Source organism: Thalassophryne amazonica, chromosome 2, assembly GCF_902500255.1.
Source record: "Thalassophryne amazonica chromosome 2, fThaAma1.1, whole genome shotgun sequence".
NCBI classification, from domain to species: domain Eukaryota; kingdom Metazoa; phylum Chordata; class Actinopteri; order Batrachoidiformes; family Batrachoididae; genus Thalassophryne; species Thalassophryne amazonica.
In genome coordinates this window covers 33,743,310-33,762,679 of record NC_047104.1, presented here as the reverse complement: position 1 = coordinate 33,762,679, position 19,370 = coordinate 33,743,310, and the positions used below count along the sequence as shown (strand labels likewise).

Genomic DNA, 19,370 nt, shown 5'->3' with positions numbered 1-19,370 from the left:
TATTCAACCCAGCACTGCAGCTGCTTCCCCTGGTCTGTGATGACTTTACCTGTCTTTGACTTGAATGGGGCAGACTTGGAGGTGGATGGGCCTGTTGCCTTCTTGATGCCCTTATGTATGCCTCTTGCATCCCCAGTGTCAGCAGCTGCCTGTATACTGCTGCAGAGGTTCAGCCAGTTTGAGGTGGGACAGTGGCGGGCTGTTTGCACAGTGGGCTTCATACCAGACTGCGTTTTTGCGCTCCTTTTCCCCATAGGTGTTGATGGCAGAGTTCTCAGAGGTGGGACCACTTGGCATCAATGACACCTTATTCACCTTCTGATGTATCTTCAATGAGGGCTTCTTGCAACTAGCTGATGAACTGCTGCATTTTCTCTGGGTTGCCAACAGAGCAGGTGTTGATGAATGGGCGACCCTTCTTCTTGGAGTGGTGCAGCTTCTTTGGAGCTACACGCACCTTGCTGGCCACAAGGGAGTGATCCGTATCCGTATCAATATGGGAGCTGTGGGTGAGGAGAACGCTGGCAAGGTCTGCACGCCTGATAACTAGATCCAGCTGGTGCCAGTGGAGGGATCGCAGGTGTCTCCAAGACACATGGTGGATATCCTTGCATTTGAAGATGGTGTTGGTCATGCATAAACCATGATAGCAGCACAGCTCCATCAGTCATTGGCCATTGTCACTGATCTTGCCCCTTTCGTGGACACCTAGGCAGCTAGAACAGGCCTTGTAACCAGCACCCACTTTGGCACTGAAGTCTCCGAGTAGGTAGAGTCCTTCTGAGCTGGGAATCCCAGATATCACCTCGTCTAGGGACATGAAAACTTTTCTTTTTCCTCTGGGTTGGAGTAGAGGGTTGCAGTGTATGCACTGACAATGGTGGCTGGGCCTGAAGATGTTGAAAGCTGAAGGGCAAAGATTCTCTCACTGCCAGTTGTCAGTGGCTCAATGCACACGACCAGGGTGTTTTTCATAGCAAAACCGACACTGTGCTGACAAGCACTTCCCTTGCCAAAAGAATGTGTCACTTGCTTCCTTGATGGTACCACTTTCCACAAGCTGAGTTTCCTGGAGACAGGCAAAGTTGACATTTAGTCATGAAAGTTCCCTGTCAATGACTGCGATTTTGCAAGTATCATCAATTTGCTGCAGATCAGCAGAGAGGCCAGGGAACATGGTCCTTACATTTCAGCTTGTAAAACGAAGAGCTGGAGTCTTGTGATGATCCCTCCCACCATTAGAAGTGACCCCTGGCACTCATTTCCTTCACCAAATGGATGAATTTATAACCGGTAACAGCCACTTCTTGTGTTGTGCCGGTATCTTATGAGTGTCCTCTCCAGTGGAGCTACAAAACCTGCGCAAGCTAATATGGAAGATCTGCTGTTGCCTATGCAGCAGGTCCCCCTTTCCATGCTGTCACTGTGGTCCAAAGGGAAGGCAGAAGCCAGTGCAGTTTGGCAGGGGCAACATTGCAAGAGTTGCTGAAAACATGCTGAAGTACAGTAACAGACCACCTTAGGGATTCCGACTCTGGATTGTTCCTCGTGGTTTACTCCTGAAAGCCTTGTCCAAGACTGAATATGGCTGTAAGGCAGCGGAGGTTTGAGATCAGAGTTTCCTTCTACTAGATGAACTGACTTCCTAGGTTGATGAATTCCATCTACCCGAAGCAACTGATTTTGAGGTGCCAGAGATCCACCTTCACCCTTCTCCTGTCAGTAGAAGCAGTTCTGCCGTGCTTAGAATCTAAGCCACACAAGCAGGCCAGGAGCTGGACTTTGTTGCCAGAGGCTATTTGAGATGCACACCACATGGCAGCGCTTTTAAAATAGTGGATGCTTGTCCCCACTACCACCCCACTGTAACAACCTTGGAACTCTATCTATCTATCTATCTATCTATCTATCTATCTATCTATCTATCTATCTATCTATCTATCTATCTATCTATCTATCTATCTATCTATCTATCTATCTATCTATCTATCTATCTATCTATCTATCTATCTATCTATCTATCTATCTATCTATCTATCTATCTATCTATCTATCTATCTATCTATCTGTCTGTCTGTCTGTGGCCTTTCTTTGTGGAATTTGCGTGTTCTCCCTGTGTTTATGTGGGTTCTCTCCGGGTGCTCAGGCTTCCTCCCACATCCAAAGACACACGGGTTAGGTCGATTGGGAATGTTAAATTGTCCATAGGTGTGAGTGCGGGTGTGAATCTGTTTGTTTGTCTGTACCCTGCCTCACACTCCATGACTAACTCCCCCACCCCCACAACCCTTAATTGGACTAAGCAGTTGAAGATGAGTATGAGTGTGTGTGTGTGTGTGTGTATATATATATATATATATATATATATATATATATATATATATATATATAAAAGAAACAGACCAATATGGTGTTTTCAGGGCTGCTACTGAAACCAATTATGGTCAAGCTTTGGAGGCCATCACTGATATTTGAAGCTGATTTTTGCCTGCAGTAAAAAGTGTCAATAACGTGTCAAAATTTATGATAACATGATAACTTTCTTTCTTTCTGTAAGACTTTCTTTAAAATGTTTTGGAGCATATGCGTAATTCACAGAACCTTTCAACATGACCTTCACACAAAAAGTGCAAGGAGCTATAAATAGCATTATTGTGAACTTGAACAAATAAATAATTATAGCTGGCACAGCTCCAGTTTGCACAATGCTGTCTTCCTCTATGGCAGTCTGTGTGACAGCAGCCTTCAGCACTGACAGTCTGAACTTTTGACATATAACAAATCAAGTAGTGTTGTGGGATGAACTTTGCTACAAACCAGAAAGCAGAGATTCATATTTTAAAGGAGTGGTATGGGCTAACAGCAATCAGTGTCTGCAGTCAGGGGCCATTGGCCATGGGCTTTTCACACACACACACACACACACACACACACACACACACACACACACACACACACACACACACACACACACACACACACACACACACACACACACACACACACACACACACACACACACACCAGTGGGCAGAATAAATTAAAGTAATTTAAGATTTCTAATGTTTTGTAATCTACTGTAAAAGACACAACTTGTGGCAGTTTAACTTAAATATGATGCATATTTCATATTTCTGTAGTATTCCAGGTCAGAAATAATGCTGAAAAGATTACAACACATTAATATTTGATGGACACAGCATTTGCTTTGTTCTTTAAAAAAGACAGTAGCTTTAATCCAATGACAGTTTTTTCTGTCATCTTAACAGTTTTTTTTTCATCATTTTTGAGTAAGATTGCATTACTTTTTTTTAACAATATAACCCCTTTAACAATTGTCTTATTTGAATAAGAGCTGAATGTGGACTGATCTGATTGTCAAATCTGCTCTTTTAAAGATGAAAGCTGGTTGAAAATCTTTCTGAATCAGTTTTTCAGACTTTTCTGTTTCACTGAAGCTGTGTGGTGAAGATAATCGTTTAAGATCGTAAAGTTGCTCGCTGCTTTTTATTGAGCTTTAGTGCAAAGTTCCGCTGTTCACAAAGGATTGCGTACGTGATCCTGCATGTCTGCCACCTGCAGGGTGGTTAGTAAACTCTGCATTAACAACAGGTGTGGTTGTCCGTAATTCAAGACAGAAATGTAGTGATACAAATATGTAAACTGTTATTTTTGATTGTTTAGCAATAGTTATGTTATAATAATCAGACACCATGGTCCCACCTCCACACAACCCAGCAAAAAGAATTTTGCAGAAATGTAGCTGCAAATGAAAAAGAAAGTGAGAGAAGAGGTCAAATCACCACTGTCTGTGACAAATTTACACACTGCCACATATAGCCTACTGAGCCTGTTTGTAATTATGCCATATGCAAATGTACGTTCATTAAGTCGGCAATGAGCAGTTTATGATTTTGCAAGTTAATTTACTTTGCAATTGCAATATTAGTTATGTGTGTTGGCCAATTGGCTACATACTGCAACATGCTAAAAATGCTTTTGCTGTCTGTGGCCACTAACAAAAGCAACTCTAGCTGATTATGGATAATTATGATAAATGGACTGGATTTATATTGCACTTTTCCATCTCAATCAAAAGCTCAAAACACTTTGCAATGATGCCTCACATTCACACACTCATATCGCTCAACTACACAGCAACTGGGGATTAAGGACTTTGCCCAAGTGATTAGTGATTTTTGTGTCTGGCTGGGGATTTGAACTGAGTATTCTCTGGTCTCAAGCCCACTGCTTAATCAATAGACCATAAACACATCACATAGGCTTTTCAGACAGTCTTTGATTTGATTTAATTTAATTTAATTGGAGAATGGTTATTTCTGTTTGAAACTTAATTTATTTCATTTAGGAAGCAATTTACACCTGCTTCAAATTTAGTAACTTTTCCTAAGTTCCATCTGCAGTTCTCAGCAAGCTCAAGTCAATCAAAATTAAATAAAATAATTATGACAATAACATCATATTCATTAACACACAAGAAACAAAACATAAAATAATGTTAAATTATTCAATAAAATTTCAACCCTGCAATATCCATTGTGTCCATCCAATGAGGAAAATGCCAAATCTGCTTAATCGGGTTAACACTTAATGTTTGTCTTGACTTCATATACAGTGTCATATACAGCCATAATATACAGTGTACACTTTAAAGAGTACACAGAAGCAACAGAAACTTTCAAATTGTAATTCCAGTTCTAATTTCAGGCTATGACAGTTACTGACTCTGGTGCCTATGTTATTCACATGCTTTTAGATTTGACTGCTACATTTGACACAGTGGACAATGAAATCCTGATTTTTCACTTGGAGAAGTGGGTGGGTGTCAGGGACATAGTGTGGGAGTGGTTTAGGTTGTACTTGGCAGACTGAACTTTCTGTGTCAGCCTTAGCGACTCTTTGTGATCCTCTTTTGTGTGGGGTCCCACAAGGCTCAGTTCTAGGCTCTCTCCTCTTCTGTATATCCTCCCACTTGGATCTATACTTAGGAAGCATGGTATCCCTTTCCACTGTTATGCAGATGACTGTCAAATGTATGTGCCTCTTAAAAAGAACAGTGTACACTCTGGCACTTCATTAGTCAAGTGTCTTGATGACATAAAAGCCTGGATGGTTCTGAACTTTTTAAACTTTAATGTTAGGAAAACTGAAGTGATGGTTTTTGGTGGCACCACTGGGACCCTGTTAGATCTGGGCTCCTTGGCCCAATATATGAAGTCAACCATCACAAGTCTAGGGATTAAAGTGGCCACAGATTTGAAATTTGACAGTCAAATCAAGGTTTTCCACTTGAGAAAGTTGGCCAAAATAAAGCCAGTTCTCTCTAAGTAACACTTTGAGACAGTACTTCATGCCTTTGTTACTACTCAACTGTATAACTGTAATGCACTGCATGTGGGTGTTCGTGTGTCCTCCATTACCTGTCTCCAGATGGTACAAAATGCTGCTGTATGGCTTTTACCTGGCACGGACAACTATGAGCACATTTCCCCCCACTTTAGCCTCATTCCACTGGCTGCCCATACATTTTAGCATTCCTTTTAAAATTATTTTATTTGTTTTAAATCTCTGAATGCTCTTGCCCTGCCCTACCTCTCTGAGCTCCTACACCTTTATAAACTCACCCACTCTCTCAGGTCAGCTAAGCAGCTGCTCTTGAGTGTACCCAAAAACTAAGCGGGAGCTCAGAGGGACTGCACATTCACTGTTGCAGCTCCAACATTATGGAACGATCTGTAGTCCAGCAGTTAATGGATAGAATCGTGCACTTTTTTACAAAAGCGCCAAACTTTGTTCCGGGACTCTTTAAGTTATATTAAGTCATGTCAAAGCGGGAGACATTTGATTTTAGCCCTGTATCCTGCTTTTTTTAAAAGGGTGTTGCTATTCATATGACAATACGATCATATGGTTATTATGTAGGGGGCCAGTGATCAAGATTGGACATTGGTAAACTGTAGAGAATGGCTACTGCAACTAGTGCAAAGCTATACTGAGCTTATGTGATCATGTATTGTCCGTCGTGTGGCGTCATACGTCGTCGTACATCCTTATATATTAGCAGGGTGGTATGTTTCAAAATGGAAAGAGGTACAGGACTCAAATTAGGTCACTGTGATCGTCCTAGCATGAAAGCTGTAGAGAGTAGTTCATTAAAAATATTCATGAAACATTTGTGCATATCTAGGAAGTTTGCCAACCAGGTATTTACAATGTTTTCAGTTAAAAAAATATGGTAATAATCATCTTAATACCAATAACATACAATAATAATGACAACAACAGCAGCAGCAACAACAACAACAACAACAACAATAATAGTAATAATAATAATGGTTATGGCCATAAAAACAGCATTTCTTTCCATTCAAACACTGTTGTTATTTTAGAGTTTAAATATGTTAGAGTGCATGAGTAGCATCTTTCCTTTGCCCTATGCTCGCAAACAGCTAAAAAAAAAAAAGACAGGCCTTATCTCTGTCTGTTCTTAAATCTTTTCTGAAAACCCATCTCTTCTCCTTGGGCTTTGACATCTAGTCCGACAATGACTTCATTTTTTTCATATTTGATTTTATCTTGTTTTTTTATCGTATGGTTGTTATTTTTATTCATGTTTTATGGCTTTTAATTATTTTAGCTCTATTTGTTTACAATTCATGTGTTATGTGAATTGTTATGTCTTTAATGACGATTTGTATTTATTCTTCTGTACAGCACCGTAGTTCACTGTGGTCATTTTAAAGAGCTTAATATATAACGTCAGGCGCTTGGTTGGTTTTGACTTTATATGATCTGTAATATACACAGTACACTTTAAAAAGTACAGAGAAGCAACCAAAACTTTCACATTGTAATTCTGGCTCTAATTTCAGGCCATGACCGTATAAATTCAATGATTGGGCCTTCAACAGAAACAAAGAGGTTATTTGTTTCATTCCTGACTGTAGCCACAGATAAAGCTCTACAGAAAATCAATAGTCAAAGATGGAAAACGTGATGGCAACAGCATCCTAAGTGCTTTTTATATATTAGGGGCCACTCAGGAAGCACTGCAGATGCTAAATGAGAAGATATTTTGGTAACACTTTACTTGAAGGTATCATCATAATAGTGACATGACACTGTTATAACTGTTATATGACACAGTCTTGAGGGTGTCATAAACATTATGACAATGTCACTTAATGACTGCTGTCATTAAGTGACATTCGGTTTTTGACAAGTTGGCATACAACCAAAGACCAAAAAGGCCAAAGACAACTTCTGGTCATGTCACTTTGATTAAAGTCAAGTTGTTATAATCAAGACATCCCAAAAAATGTCAACTTGTCATTATAAAAACCGAATGACACTTAATGACAGCAGTCATAAACATTTATGACAGTGACATAATGTTTATAACACTTTCATGACTGTGTCATGTAACAGTTATGACAGTGTCATGTCACTATTATGACGATACCTTCAAGTAGTCTTACCGATATTTTGGACACTTAATTATAAAAGGAGCTTTCTCCAGCTGTGCAGTAAGACAACACCGTCCATTACACAATTCAATTTACTTCTGTAGCCTCAACATAAGGCAATGCCAAGATGCTTAACAGAGGTAAGGTCTGACCTTACCAACCCCCCTAGAGCAAGCAGATAGGCAACAGTGAAAAGCAAAAACTCCTCTGTGTGTAGGTGTGTGTGTGTGTGTGTGTGTGTGTGTGTGTGTGTGTGTGTGTTTTTTTTTAATTGCAGGATGAAACCTCAAGCAGATCAGACTCAGACAGGTAACCATCTGCTTTGGCCATACTACAAATAACAATAATCAAATGAGAAATGTCCAACATGCCAAACAGATCACTGAACCAATCAGCCAGGAACATGTCAGTTCCAATGGTCATAGTGGCCAACCCTCTACCAGAGATGCAACAAAGGTCCTAGATACACAGAAAGTGTATACATACTTGTTTTTTGTGCATTCTAAAACCATTTATGGACTTAAACCAGTGATGATCATATTTCAGTACCTGTTGCTGCATTGGCTGTTTTAAAGCTTAACTCCAATTATTCTTTTGGATATTGTTTTGGAAGGTATTGCCCTTTGAAGTCAAGCTACCCTCATATTTCCAGAAAGAGCACAGCTTCCTGTTGAGACAATGAGCCAATAAGTTATTTGGCTTCCATCTGCCACTACATATTTTATTTCTGCTGCATAACCTTTATTTCCTCACAAAATTGCTATGAGTCACAGATCACTTTACAAACCGGTCGTCATCATTTTATTCAGGGCTGTGAGTCGTTGTCTCTTCTTTAGCTCTCGATAAAGAATTTTTATTTAAAAACGACATAAAATAAAGCAAGTTGATCTCCCTGACTCACCGGCTGCATTAGTTGTCCTGCCGTTAATGACTCAACAAAGCACAGCAGGAGAAAACTTTTCCATCACAGCAGCTGGCACACACAATACACTTTCCACCGTATCTCAGAGTACAATGTTTCAAACAGCCTGTTTTCCAGCACACAGTGGAAGAGATTCACACAGCATTCCTTCAAAACATCACAAAGCCAAAATGTACTGTCAAAACAATGGGCCAGTTAATCAATCAACAGAAATATAAGCACCAACTATTTTCATCAGCAAATCATGTCATGTATAATCTTTGTTTTTTTGTTTGTTTGTTTGTTTGTTTTTGTTTTGTTTGAGTTTTTTTTGCTGTTGTAATCTACTTTAAGATGAACTGATCTTCAAAGGGCAGCACAGTACCTTAGTGGTTTGCACCGTTGCCTCAGTTAAGGTCCTATCTCATTTGGCTGTGACAGCCTGCGAATGATAGATGTGAGGGAAATCACTTGATTCCGTGCATCGTTCACTGGGTGGTGCTCATGTCTCATTTGACTCAAGAATGATGTGTGCCAAATCAACATGCAGACCCACCTCGGATCAGCTGTGGTGACCCAGAGTGGAAAAAAAAGGGAACAGCCGAAGGGACTTACTGTCTTATTTCCAAATAAATCAAATCAAAAGACACACACACCACAAGTGCTGGTGGACATCACAGTGTTACGGAGAAGAGGCTGATCCAGCACATGGACAAGAGCTGCACGTGGATCTCAGAGCCAAGGACAAAAGGATCACATCAGTGGGGGATCGTTTACTGCACATACACAGGATGAGAGGACCATGAATCCAGCAGGGACAACATTCTGCAAATCAGTGAGTACACTGTCCACAAGTTTGTATATATTATTGTTTCCTTCCCTCTGAGTAGCTACACTTGGCGTTTCATTATTATTATTTATGTATTCTTTATTTAATATTATTTTATTTTGTTATTACTATTTACAGGGTTGTGAATTCCTGGCTATGTCCACATCATAACAGGATAATATCAGGTGAACGCTGTTCACAAATGCGTCATTATTTCAGCTGAGAGTGGCGTTAGACATCAATCAGAGTGCAAAACAGCAAATCCTTGCATCTGCGAAGGCTATGCTTGACATTTGCATGAGTGCCACACGGCTTTCCTGCAGCACTCACGTAATATCTATATGGATGTTTTGCCATGAATCCATATGAAATACAGCTGATGTTCAGGCGACATGTGCTGACGTGTTATTTGTACCACTTCAGTGAGATACCAACTGCAAATCTGTCGCTCCTTTGCATGTTTTGTTGCTAAATCACACCTCCAACTACTGTCCGACAGTTGCAGCCCAGTGAGATAGTACACAGTAAATTTTGCTGAATAAAATATACTCTGATGGATAACATTTGGTCCCAGTCTAAATACAGTAAATACACACAAATATAGAGCGAAATCAGCTCTACCATCTTCTCAAATCCAGTGTTTCTACTCTAATAAGAGCTGATTTTACACTGTGATAGAGTATATTTAACTCTGTTTGGACTGGGACCAAATGTTATCCCAGCAGAGTAATTTTTACTCAGCAAAATTTATTGTTTACACTTCCATCTTCTCCCTGTGTTTGCATCTGTTCCATCTGAGTACTCTGGCGAACTGGGAACTTTTAATTGACCAGAGATGTGCGTGTGGGTGTGAATGTGTTTGTTTGTCTGTATGTGTCCCTGCGAGAGCCTGGTGTCCTGTCCAGGGTGTACCCCGCCTCACATCCTATGACTGCTGGTATAGGCTCCAGCCCCAGTGACCCTTATTTGGAGAAAGATGGTATGGAAAATGGATGGATGGATAATAATAATAATAATAATAATAATAATAATAATAATAATAAGACTGGTGACCTTGATATTAATATTTGCTTGTTAACTGTCTTTTTTTTAATTTAAGGGAAATCTACAATTATGGAGAAGAAGAAGTACATGCTGCATAGGTCCTGAACCCCATTTCTTGCTTATGGAGAGATACAGAGCAGAGGAAAGTTTATAACTCCCCCTGGACTGGACGCCACTCCATTGTGACTTTCTTCCCCAGCCAAGTTTGGTACTCATTTCCAGCTGGGTGGGCTGTGTCAATGTAGATTAAATGTCGTAGAATGTACAAAGAAGAAGAGAAAACCTGAAACAGGTATAGTTCATATTCATGCTAGAATCCTTTATTGACAAAATCAAAAAGCATCGGTGGTACCGGTACGTTGGGATCATTCTGCCCACCCCTAATTACCAGATGATATGCTTTTATTTATGCCTCTTGTTTGTAACATTAATTGTGAGTTAAAGCAGAAGAAAAGTGTCCACCCACAGGTTCATCCGAAGCCACATTCAGTGTGAAAGCTGTCCAAAGAAAAGCAGATCCATGCTCTTTCATAGCAAAAGCAAACATTCACTGACATTCTTCTTCTCAGCAAAGGGAGAATCAATGCCGCCTGTGGAGACTCCTGAGATCAGAGCTGTTTTGCAGATGTGAAACTTTGTGCCAAAGAAGAAAAAACATCCTTTCAGAGCAAAGGTACAGTCTGAAAGTGAAATAATGGTTTGACACTTATACATCAGGGTAAAATCACAGTAATGCTATTCAAGTGAGATATTTTAAAAATGTGGATTATATTTTAGCAAATATACTATTGTAACAAATTCAATAAAATGAAAAATTCAGTAAATATTTAAAGTATACTTTCAATGAAAATTGTTTGTTTTGATTAAATTATACATTGTTTCCAACAATTATAATTCCAACATTTGGTAAAATATTAACTGAAACTTACAATCATAATCAAATTACATAGTATATTGAATATTTTGTGAAAATTGGTGACATTCTGATGAAACTAGGGTTGAGCAGGTAAAGCATTTTTGGTGAGCACGAGCATGACCTGAATAAAACTCTTCAATATCTGTGCTCGTGCTGAAGGAAAATCCTGATCGAATAACTGACTGTCTTCACACTCTGTGATTGGCCAGTCACTCACAGCGCCCGCCCCTCCCTACACAGATGCATCTCACTGCAGCTTCTCACACACACACAGACAGGATCTTTATCAGTGCTTGGCTGGATTCTGCCTCATGTTGCTCTGTCAGTTTTCTTCAGCTCGCCTCTTTTTTGGTTTGTCTGATATTTAAATTTACTTGGTGAACTTGTTTCATATCATACGCAGTGCTTTTGCCAAGACAGAGCTTAAAACGGCTCCTGTCACATCGGTCACTGCCTCCACTCCGGTCGGGTTTTTATTTATTTATTCATTTTTTAACCATTTGTTTGCTCTTCGTTTTGTTGGTGATATAAAGTCAGTTGGAAAACGTTGCTCCTACTGAATGCAGTGCTTTTGAGAAGAATACAGTGAACAAGGCTGACATATTATTTCCCTGTTTGCCATCACTAGATGTTTGCATGAATCACCAAGTTCACACAGATCATTAAAAAATAAACAGACCACTTACACACATACACACATATAGCAGAACACACAAAGTAGCCTATATTAATATTTTTATTGAATATGACTGCATGCAGTATCTGACACTTTCTCACTGCAGCTCATAAAAATAAATTGGTCAGTCGAACAACCTCTCTTTCTCCCTGACACACACACATGCACACACAGACAGTCATGCACACACAGACACAGACACACACACCTTAATCAATATTGTTTAACTTTGTGTGGATAAAAATTCCAAGAACATTAGGTAGTAAAAATAAATAAGTAATTGAAAAACTCACAGTTTGACCATAAAATAAAAAAAAAAAAAAAGAAGTTATGTTGAGTATGAAAACTCTTGTTCATGCATACTTAGTAGTTCAGAATTTCCTACGACACTGAATGTCAATTCTGAGGCTGTTCTGTTATTCATCCCTACATTTAAGAATATTCATGTTCTGAGTTTATAAAAAACTTTGTTCTATAAATAGTTCCTTTGCTGTTGTGATTAAAAACATTGAATCTCAATTCTGAGGCTGTTCTGTAAATATTCATTCATACACTTAAGAATATTCATGTTCTGAGTTCATAAAAACTTGTTCTGTAAATAGTTCTCTTACTTTTGTGATAAAAAATATTGATTTGAATCTCAATTTTGAGGCTGTTCTGAAAATAGTTTTCAAATAAACAATAAATATAACAACTTCTGATCAATCCATATCAATTTCAGACTTAAAATAATGTACTGATTTAAGCCCTAGCCATTTTGGGTTAAATCATGCCCACATCTGGGTTAGGCCCCACCCACTACGAATACAGCTATAGATACAGATAATTTAGATGGTTGAATAGATACAGATAGTGGTGTACTCACTCATCCCTAGTCGAAACTATATACTGATTGTGTATTTGGGATTCAGGTTTTGCCTCTTTATTGCTAAGTCCTCAAACTACACTTTGCCTTTCTGGGATGAAACCATTACAACAGTTTTCACATTTCTCATATTATGGAGCCTGATTTCAACTTGAGTAAAACTTAAAAGGTGATAATCAGCACATATACTCCGTTGATTTAATTTTTCAGACTCTGAAACGTGATTTTTTTTTTTTTTTTTACTGAATATGTTTCCTGCACTTCTCCAATGAAATAGGTCCCTTTGGCTTCTCCATTGTTTTACTCTGGGTCACCACATCAGGTTGGAGGTGGATCTGCATGTTTACTTGCACTAGTTCTATGCTGGATGCTCTTCTTGACATAACTCCGCATTGCATGGAGAGTGGACAGGGGTGAACCTTTCACAATGGAAATTAGAGCACTTAGCTGCTTCGCCACCAGCCCCTGCCTCCTTCAAAGAAATGAAAATGGAAAATCAAATAATTTTCCACTGTTGTGAACGAACATTGATTACACTGCATCCGTGGTCATGTGCTCTGATCACAGACTCCAGCAGCTGGAGAAAGCCAAGGGGATGCAAAAGTATCACCTGGCTGTATCAGATAAATGACTACTTTTGAGATATGGATATAAACTGGTTGTCTGTCTGGATGGTTGCCATCCAGATCCCAATCTTTCTACACATTTGTGCATCCTCCAAGACCTGAGGTGACCAGCACTTCTGTGGCAAAATTATCCCATCAACCAGCTTTTGAAATTTAACAATAACAATGATGAGGTTGAATCTCTGATTCCTTCAAAATTCTGTGGATTTGCAGCCATGTTTCCTGTCACCTTGAGCAGGGAGCGGCAGAGTGCTGTCCCACTGCGTAAGTACTAGAGGTCACACAGTGAGACCATCTGACTGCTTTTCAAGTACCGCATCCATTACAGAGCTGTGAAATGTAGGTCAGATCCCCCTCCCGTACCCACAATGAATAAACTGTCATCTAAAAACTACACTGAACAACAACTGGACCCTGTGTTCACATGTAAACAGCAGAGAATGATTTAAGTTGTTTTGACCAACTTTGCAGCTGTATAAGTATCATTTTTAGACTATGATGTAACATATAATGCAGCAAAAATATTTAGTTCAACATTATTTCAGCAGCATTTTGGTGTATCCACAAATATTATAATTTTCCTCAAAGTCTGGTTCAGTCATCTCCAATTCAAACAAATTCTTCATGATCACAGCTGAAATATTATAAGAAAATGATCATTAATAAATAAGTTCTTTGAACCAGGAACCTCCGACTTGGTCAATCAACTGAACAAACACTGCATTATTCATTTAAAAAGGTAATTAAAGCTAATGTTCCCACAAATTAAGACTTACTACATTTGGCTGCTTACATCACAGTGATTTGGATTTGAATTTAACTAAATTTCAGGATTTAATATTTAAATTGAACAAAATTGGGTGTTTGATGACATCACCTTTGAGTGTGTGGATACAGCATTCATCTATTATTCAAACTCTATAAGAATAAGTGCACTTGTAGTGGGTTATCCTTGTAGCTGTAAGATGCCAGTGGCTTCAGGTAACATAATTCAGCAACTACAAAACTTTACTTCATGGTTTAGGGGTTAGGTAGGCGGGTTTGTGACCACAGGATCCTTGTTTCAGTTTCCAGTCAGATTGGAAAAATCACTGAAGTCCCTGAGGAAAGTGTTGTTTCATAAACTACAGAAGTGGGCTACTGCCTGTTAACAAGAAGTCCTCAAAGACAGATCAGGCACAGGAGGTGATGGATTGTATAACCCAACAGTTGTGAAAGACCCTGATCATCTGGGATTTCTGGCTATTGGACCATGATAAGGATCTGTCAAGGACCGCATCTTTGTCAGTGTGCAACAACATTCCTGGGTTAAACAAACCCACACACAGGCTCCTCGACCAAGAGACCACCTTCCTTACCACTGAGGGATTGTCATGACGGCATATAACATAATGTGTACTCAAACATAAATATACACTTACACTTCACAAGAATACTTTTTAAATTAAAAAAGTAGGGCAATTTAGTCCCAAGAAGTACTGAAATACTACACTGACAAAAATACAGTAACGTATGGGGGTCAAAATCCAGTCATGCCACCCGGGAAATGGATCAAATAGGGAAATGCCTGTTGGGGTGAGATATGATGGGAACTTTGCAAGCCTTGTGGCCACTACGGTAACCATGAAACCCCAACAGTAACCCTAAACACGAGATAGTTAATGGAACTCTGGTGAAACAAGAACAAGAACGGCAGGTTAGACAGAGAAGGTAATGAGGCAAGTGAATGTCTGTGAAGATGGATGAAGGCTGCAGCAAATTCCAGACAATCAGGGTGTGAATATGTCATTGACCGTATATTTGTTGGCATCCTATGACATTTTGGAAGAGGGAAGGATCTGCACACTGCTAGTAAAATACTTAATTTATTGAGAGTAGCAACATTTCTATCATAGATCTTCTTCAGGCATCTTACAAAAGTTAAAAAACAGTCAGAATAAGTAGAGAAGGCCTACACAGCTGATTGGCAGTTAAGTAATCAGCTGATAGTCAGCTGTTCTATTTAGCCCTGACAAGCAATTGTTAGAGATAACAAACAATCCTGATAAAAATTAAACACATACAGCAAAGGAAACAAAAACAAAAGCAAAAACAGCAACATTTTTTAAACAAGTATAAGCACAATATAATAATCATAGGTAGTCACAAAAAATAAAAACAGAATACAATGATTTACAAATCCTATTCAACCTATATTCAATTGAATACACCACAAAGACAAGACATGCAATGTTCAAACTAATAAACTTTGTTTTTCTGCAAATATTTGCTCATTTTGAAATGGATGCCTGTAACACATTTAAAAAAAAAAAAAGAAGCTGTTTACCACTTTGTTACATCACCTTTCCTTCTAACAACACTCAATAAGCATTTGGGAACTGAGGACACTAACTGTTGAAGCTTTGTAGGTGGAATTCTTTCCCGTTTTTCCTTGATGTACAACTTCAGTTGTTCAACAGTCTGAGGTCTCCGTTGTCATATTTTGCACTTCATAATGTGCTACACATTTTCAGTGGGTGACAGTTCTGGACTGCAGGCAGGCCAGTCTAGTTCCAGCACTCCTTTACTACAAAGCCACGATGTAACACGCAGGAATGTGGCTTGGCGTTGGCTTGCTGAAATAAGCAGGGACGTCCCTGAAAAAGACGTTGCTTGGATGGCCGCACGTGTTGTTCCAACACCTGGATGTACCTTTCAGCACTGATGGCAACATCACAGATGTGTAAGTTGCCCATGCCATGGGCACTAACACACCCCGATACCATCACAGATGCTGGCTTTTGAACTTTGCACTGGTAACAATCTGGATGGACTTTTTCCTCTTTTGTCCAGAGGACACGACGTCCATTTCCATGAAATGTGGACTCATCAGACCACAGCACACTTTTCCACTTTGCATCTGTCCATTTCAAATGAACTCGGGCCCAGAGAAGGCAGCAGCATTTCTGGATGTGGTTGATGTATGGCTTTCGCTTTGCATGGTACAGTTTTAACTTGCAGTTGTAGATGTAGCGACGAACTGTGTTAACTGACAATGGTTTTCTGAAGTGTTCCTGAGCCCATGCGGTAATATCCTTTACACAATGATGTGGGTTTTTAATGCAGTGCTGCCTGAGGGATCGAAGTTCATGGGCATTCAGTGTTGGTTTTTGGCCTTGCTGCTTACGTGTAGAAAGTTCTCCAGATTCTCTGAAACTTCTGATTATATTATGGACTGTAGATGATGGAATCCCTAAATTCCTTGCAATTGAACACTGAGAAACATTGTTCTTAAACTGTTGGACTACTTTTTCACACAGTTGTTCACAAAGTGGTGATCCTCGCGCCATCTTTGCTTGTGAATGGCTGAGCCTTTTGGGGATGCTCCTTTTATACCCAATCATGACACTCACCTGTTTCCAATTAACCTGTTCACCTGTGGAATGTTCCAAACAGGTGTTCTTTGAGCATTCATAAACTGTCCCAGCTTTTTTGAAATGTGTTGCAGGCATCCATTTCAAAATGAGCAAATATTTGCACAAAAACAAAAAAAGTCTACCCGTTTGAACATTATATAGCTTGTCTTTGTGGTGTATTCAATTGAAGAGGATTTTCAAATCATTGTATTCTGTTTTTATTTACATTTCACACAATGTCCCAACTTCATTGGAATTGGGACATCATTGGATTCAGCCTTTCAGTACAGTGGTTTTAGGATGTAAATACATGATAGCCTTCAGCGTGTTCTCAGTCTTTTAAACCTGCTGTATGATTGTGCTAAATCTATCAAACACGCTGTTTTCTGATAGTGTCAAGACATCTGTAGCATGTTTATAGTGTTTTATTTGTCATTTTCTTTCATGTTCTGGATTGTATTGACTTAGAATAATTAATGCCATGACTGCACACATACAATAGGTGGCAGTATACACCTGTGAAGTTCATTTGCCTTCCACCAATAAACAGACACACACTCATCTTCAACCGTTTAGTCCAACTAAGTGTCACGGGGGCTGGAGCCTATCCCAGAAGTCATAGAGCGGAAGCCAGGGTCCACCCTTGACAGGACGTCAGTCTGTCGCAGGGCCACATATAGACAAACAAACACATTCGCACCTGCATGCACACCTATGGACAATTTTAAATTTCTAATTCACCTAGCCCGCATGTCTTTAGATGTGGGAGTAAGCCAGAGCACCCAGCAGGAACCCATGCAAACACGGGGAGAACATGCAAACTCCACACAGAAAGGCCACAGGTGGGAATCTAACCCATGACCTTCTCACTGTGAGGCAACAGTGCTAACCACTAAGGGCCCTGTCCCACTGGGGAGAGGATTAATTGCGCATGAATTGAGTATACAAATTGCGGGCGTTCGTTGTCGTCCGCAACAAAAATAGCCAAAAATGACAAATGTCCCAGTATGCATTATGGATATATTAATAATATATAGCGAATATATGATAAACAATCATGGTTATATAACACATGTAGTGAGGAAACACACTGAGATTATCACGGCAGTATTACGGGAGTATTATGAATGCATCACGCACGTGTTGCACGTGCACGGCATCTGCATTGCGGTCATAAAAGAAGCGCACTTGGGCCGTCGGCATCACTATTCGCACCAACAGTACAGCCTCTGGAGCATTTGCTGGACTTGGACAAGTTGATCACAGAGTCAATGTTCATTTTGTCATGTGAGGGTTAACTGATCATGAGTTTGGGGAGTGGGAGGGGGGAAGCCGCTCAGGGTGTGAGACTGTTTTTTTTTTTGAGAGTGTCACAGAAAACAGACTTCAGCGTGAGTTGTCTAAATAACAACTCTTCCTTTTGTTGGTGTTAAATAAAAGTCCTGGATTGCAGCAGCTACGTCTTTGTGGATTTACACAGCCGGACCGGCACTGACTGGCAGGTATGTCGCTTTCTGCCACATATAATACTGTGGGTTTATGTGACGTGTTTGTTATGCATTCACAGATTGTCCGCAAATCAGCTGCAAAGCAGATGTAATAAAAACACTTTATTCGTGGCCAATCTATATGCATTCACTACAACATATTTTAGTTTGTGATGTGGACATGATAGGCATGATATATATCTGTTTTACACACTGTCCCGGTCCGCTGCCAAGCCGCAAATCCCTGTCAGTTGCGGATATCAGCGGTTACCAGCAGATATACAGCGCATAGAGTGAGTATGTACTGTGTATGAATTGAGTATGTGTGGCGTATGTAAGGCGGATATTTTCCGCATCCAGATTTTTGAACAGCTCAAAAATCCTGGCTGCGGACATGCGTGCCTCTGTGGATGATCACGGGCATGTTCGGATGACGGCCAACTCATACAGGCATGTTACACGGATATTGCGGATGTTTGGCGAATATGGGCCAATTTTGTGCGCAATCCATACGCAAATCCTCCTAAACGCCAGTGGGACAGGGCCCTAAGCCACCATGCTGCCTCCAATAAACACAAATAAGTTTTATTGTTATTTATTCTGAGATTTTAAGTTTCTTTTCAAACTGTGGCTGAAGACCTGTCCAATTCTTTAAGGTGAGTACCGCAAAGGAGCGATTCATAGTCGATTTAATAAATCACGTGTTTTGAAAAGGGGGTCATCTCTTAGATGTCACTAGCACTGGAATGAAATGGTAACAGCTGTAACTAGTGTGAATGAATAGCTTCTCTGTGAGTATTTTAATACAAATATATGTAATCATATGGCTTGGTGTGCAGTTAAAGGGCCAAACTGATCATCGAAGAAGCGCATGTTCCATTTTTTTCTGCAGAGTGAGGTGGCTGTTTATGCACACAGAAAGCCACTATGCTGAGAGTGCTGCCTTCACTGCAGACATGGACGCATGGATACATACAGAGCCACAGAAGCACACACTTTACATTCATTATGGTAGTATATTTGGGGAGAACGGTCAGTGGATGCAGGACTGCCAACACTGAACAATGTAAGATTGGAAAAAACATTACCTGGTGTGATGAGTCACAGTTTTTTCAGTGAGATTCAAATGGTGGGGTCAGAATTT

General features: G+C 39.8%; 1 protein-coding gene and 1 long non-coding RNA gene across 2 annotated transcripts in view; one reads left to right on the top strand and one right to left on the bottom strand.

Moving 5' to 3' along the window:
* luzp2 (leucine zipper protein 2) overlaps positions 1-19,370 on the bottom strand; it is a 712,019-nt gene that overhangs the window by 248,541 nt on the left and 444,108 nt on the right. The window lies entirely within an intron of this gene.
* Positions 3,147-11,766, top strand: LOC117523337. The gene is made up of 3 exons (XR_004564481.1): positions 3,147-3,227; positions 8,766-8,777; positions 11,757-11,766. It is a non-coding gene; the product is annotated as an uncharacterized LOC117523337 (long non-coding RNA).